The sequence below is a fragment of the Notolepis coatsorum genome (genome assembly GCF_963971535.1).
Source record: "Notolepis coatsorum genome assembly, chromosome: 9".
In the NCBI taxonomy this organism is placed as follows: domain Eukaryota; kingdom Metazoa; phylum Chordata; class Actinopteri; order Aulopiformes; family Paralepididae; genus Notolepis; species Notolepis coatsorum.
In genome coordinates, this window is record NC_140173.1 from 25,034,567 (window position 1) to 25,039,627 (window position 5,061).

General features: G+C 43.6%; 1 long non-coding RNA gene across 1 annotated transcript; it reads left to right on the plus strand.

Moving 5' to 3' along the window:
* The first annotated feature begins 3,934 nt into the window (after positions 1 to 3,934).
* LOC311233926 lies at positions 3,935 to 4,832 on the plus strand. The gene is made up of 3 exons (XR_014620046.1): positions 3,935 to 4,054; positions 4,184 to 4,332; positions 4,478 to 4,832. It is a non-coding gene; the product is annotated as an uncharacterized lncRNA (long non-coding RNA).
* Positions 4,833 to 5,061: the final 229 nt, after the last annotated feature.

Sequence of the window (5,061 nt, forward strand, 5' to 3'; positions counted from 1 at the left end):
CAAGGGACTTCAGTTGCCAGACAGACAACCCAAAGATTCGTTCTGTTGGTACACAGCTTTCTATGAAAACACTTCGTTCGCATGTCAAGAGTCAAGGTAGGTTTGTAACTCAGTGTGATGTAATGTAATAATGTGTAATAATGTGACCCAGAATTGTTTAGATTGGCCCCCTTCACCCACCGCTTTCACCCAAAGCTGTAAAGGAATGTGGATTGTTTGTATAGTGTCCCCCCCCCCCCCCACCTCCAATGTAAATTACCCAGTATGGTTGTCAATATACAGTATATATACAGTATATACAGTCAAATGTATATACTCCCTTTTCTTGACTCCTTCAGTATCACAAACAGTACTGTATTTGCAAATCAAATTTAGCTCTAGTGTGGTGACCCATGTTGCTGTTACACCAGGTCACAATGCTAGCTCTAGTGTGGTGACCATGTTGCTGTTACACCAGGTCACAATGCTAGCTCTAGTGTGGTGACCATGTTGGTGTTACACCAGGTCACAATGCTAGCTCTAGTGTGGTGACCATGTTGGTGTTACACAGGTCACAATGCTAGCTCTAGTGTGGTGACCATGTTGCTGTTACACCAGGTCACAATGCTAGCTCTAGTGTGGTGACCATGTTGGTGTTACACCAGGTCACAATGCTAGCTCTAGTGTGGTGACCATGTTGGTGTTACACAGGTCACAATGCTAGCTCTATTGTGGTGACCATGTTGCTGTTACACCAGGTCACAATGCTAGCTCTAGTGTGGTGACCATGTTGGTGTTACACCAGGTCACAATGCTAGCTCTAGTGTGGTGACCATGTTGCTGTTACACCAGGTCACAATGCTAGCTCTAGTGTGGTGACCATGTTGGTGTTACACAGGTCACAATGCTAGCTCTAGTGTGGTGACCATGTTGCTGTTACACCAGGTCACAATGCTAGCTCTAGTGTGGTGACCATGTTGGTGTTACACCAGGTCACAATGCTAGCTCTAGTGTGGTGACCATGTTGGTGTTACACAGGTCACAATGCTAGCTCTATTGTGGTGACCATGTTGCTGTTACACCAGGTCACAATGCTAGCTCTAGTGTGGTGACCATGTTGGTGTTACACCAGGTCACAATGCTAGCTCTAGTGTGGTGACCATGTTGCTGTTACACCAGGTCACAATGCTAGCTCTAGTGTGGTGACCATGTTGGTGTTACACCAGGTCACAATGCTAGCTCTAGTGTGGTGACCATGTTGGTGTTACACAGGTCACAATGCTAGCTCTATTGTGGTGACCATGTTGCTGTTACACCAGGTCACAATGCTAGCTCTAGTGTGGTGACCATGTTGGTGTTACACCAGGTCACAATGCTAGCTCTAGTGTGGTGACCATGTTGGTGTTACACAGGTCACAATGCTAGCTCTAGTGTGGTGACCATGTTGCTGTTACACCAGGTCACAATGCTAGCTCTAGTGTGGTGACCATGTTGCTGTTACACCAGGTCACAATGCTAGCTCTAGTGTGGTGACCATGTTGGTGTTACACCAGGTCACAATGCTAGCTCTAGTGTGGTGACCATGTTGGTGTTACACAGGTCACAATGCTAGCTCTATTGTGGTGACCATGTTGCTGTTACACCAGGTCACAATGCTAGCTCTAGTGTGGTGACCATGTTGGTGTTACACAGGTCACAATGCTAGCTCTAGTGTGGTGACCATGTTGCTGTTACGCCAGAGCAGGTCACAATGTGTGAGTGTGTGAGTGAGTGAGTGAGTGAGTGAGTGAGCAAAGTTATCAATAAATCCCTTGTTTGACTAAACTATGTTTTGTAAATAGGTGTTCAGGCGAAAGTCGTGTCGCTCTCGGTGGGGACACAAAATACTGGATACTGGTCTAATCAACAGGGACCATCCACGTCAACACCTGTGAAGGGGTTTAGACCCAGTAAAAGACCACGACTGGAGTCTGATGACGATGGAGTGACCGACAGCTCGATCGATGTTCCAGAGCCGCCGCAGGATTCCACTTTCAACATTGACTCTTTGATTAGCGAGCCCTCGATTCTAGCGTAAGTTAGTTGTTACAAACATCTCCATGGCCCGTAAAAATACAAAAGCTATATAGTTGTGCCGTGTTATTTATTTGTGTTTTTCTCGAGCAGGGAACCGTCAAAACCAATCTATGAGGTCCAGAAATACATCGTTTACGAAGACAGTCTACTGGAATTATTTCAACAGTGTCCGGTGTGCAATGCTCAATGTCATATCACCAAAACTACGCGAGGGACCTTCTTGGCTGTCTCCCAAGTTTGCCCCGGTTGTAAATACAGCCGTAAATGGGCGAGTCAGCCTCTCATCGGCATCACACCAGCTGGAAATATTCAGCTTTCTGCAGCAGTATTTTTCACTGGCTCATCTTTCACCCAAATGGAGAAGGTATTTGATTTGATTGATTTGATTGACAAGTCAGATATACATTATGTTTTTGTTTGTGATTCACACGTGCATATTAACAAAGCGTTATTCATTTATTCTTTTAGGTCCTAAATGCGTTACACGTCTCCACAATAAAGTACAGAGCGTTTCGGGAACACGCCAAGAAGTTCTTGGAACCTGCTGTTCTAAGTTTGTGGACCAAGGACCAAGACGTTACCCTCGCCAGATTAAGCGAGAAAGAAAGCGTGATAATCGGCGGTGACATGCGAGCCGATAGTCCAGGTTAGAAAAAGCTCCCCAATGACAAATTCCTACTTTATGAATACATTTTTAATATTGCACTACATTGATTGAAATTGTTATTATTATTTTCAACAGGCCACAGTGCTAAGTACGGAAGTTACTCTGTGATGGAACTCGCCACCAATCATGTCATAGACGTCCAACTAATTCAGGTAATTAACAAGTCTGAAGAGACACTGCACCCTTCATTGTGCTCAAACGAACACAAAGCTCTCGGTCTTGAATCTTGAATCGCTGTAGGTGTGAAGTGGTCTGGCTGGCTGTGTGTGTGAGCGGGGTGTGAAGTGGTCTGGCTGGCTGTGTGTGTGAGCGGGGGTTAGGAAATGTTAATTGTGGAATTTTGAAAAGGCTATTCCCTTCCTTGTTCCAGAGCAATGAGGTGGGAGGCAGCTACCATATGGAACTGGAGGGCTTGAGGAGAAGCCTCGCTCTTCTGGACGCCAAATCCGTGACCTTGGACTGTATTGTCACAGACCGTCACCCGCAGATCCAAAAGTACCTGAGAGATCACGACATCAAACACTTCTACGATGTGTGGCACGTGGCCAAAGGTATGTCGAAAGGCATCCCACATTCAATTCCACCCCTCCTACCAACCCCCCCCCCCCCCCCCCCACCCACCCAACCAGTACTGTAATTGCAAATCTGGTATGTCAAAAAATGTAGATGTAGCAGTACTGTCTATCTGTATGTCATGTATGTCATACGACTGTTATGTAATGTTATGTTATGTTATGTAATTCAAGGTCTGTCTAAGAAGCTTGACAAAATTGCACAGGCGAAAGACTGCAAGGTCATAAAAAAGTGGCGCCTGCACATTTCAAACCACCTCTACTGGACAGCTGCCACGTCGAAGTCTGCCGATGAGAGGGTTGCTAGGTGGAAGTCATGTCTCAATCACATGATGAATGTACATGAACACGACGAAGAACCACTCTATCCGCGTTGTCTTCATGCTGACCGTGTATCAAGAGATAGTAGCAAGTGGGTTAAACCTGGTATGTCTGTCTGTCTTTCATCATGAATATATACTCAAAATATTTATTTATGTCCTCATTCTAGATTGGTGTGATTTTCAAATGTATACTTGCTTGAATAATTCTAATCTACTGTAATATACTCTAATGAAATATCTGAATGCAATTTCTTTTTTACTTTAGACTCAAAACCGGCCCACCAGCTCGAGAAGGTTTTGCTAAACACAAGGATCATCAAAGATGTCGCCAAATTGAGTCCACACCATCAAACGTCTTCATTGGAGTCCTATCACAGTGTGATTTTACGTTTTGCCCCAAAAAACGTGGTTTTTTCGTACATAGGAATGCTTTGCAGGTATTTTATATTGTGTACAAATGACTAATTATGGACTCCTGATTTGTCAAATAACTCATTATGTTGCATTAGATAACCTCAGATCAACTACAAATATATTGCTTGTGCTTATTGAAATTTTCCTTTCAGACTATACCTAGCTGCCATGCATTTCAATGAAAACTCAAATCGCCAGCAAGCCATAAACGCTTCTGGAGAGCCGGCGTACAAGATGAGTTTTCCAAAGGCCAAAAAAGGTGGACACACAATAAAACCAAGGAAAATCCCAGCGACATTCAGTAAGTAAAAATATCAACATTTATTATTGCACACACATGACCTATATAAATAGAAAAATATTTCCACTTACAGTGGAATACAATAAATTGAATAAATAATAACCTTTTTAACATGACAAAACAAATAACAATTTCTCATTTACAGACTATGTCAACCAGCTGATGGCGCTCCTGTTTGACTCCGTCGTTCGTGACCCCCAACAATATATCCAGGTGGTAGAGGCGATTGCCATCCCAGAACCTTTGTGCGCACAGTTCGACAGGCCTTCCATGGAAGAAGCGGTAGCCGGCTATGTGTCACGATTCAATCCTGTACCGGTCTGAAGCCAGTATAGACACCATCAACATCCGGAAATTCTGTGCGGATTCGAACCACGACACAGGATGGGATTACTACCCTCACTCTGCGGCCTAAGTAGCCGAAGCACCACGCGACAAAGCATCTGTACGCGATATATCTGAAACGGCTGAAGAAAATCAAGTATTATATTTATGCACAAATAAAATAAAAAAAAAAGCTGGGAAATAACCATTTGTCATGTCATGTCATTGGACAGTAGCAAGCATTGATTATATGTGATGTGCAATAAGGATTAGATTGTGTTTGCAAGAAAGATTAGTATAGTCTGAGAGATGCAAGATGGAGAAACACCTGTAAAAAAATATATAAATCTGTAATAAATATTATTTACTTATTGATTCCGCTTTCTGGTATCCGGCCAAAATCTG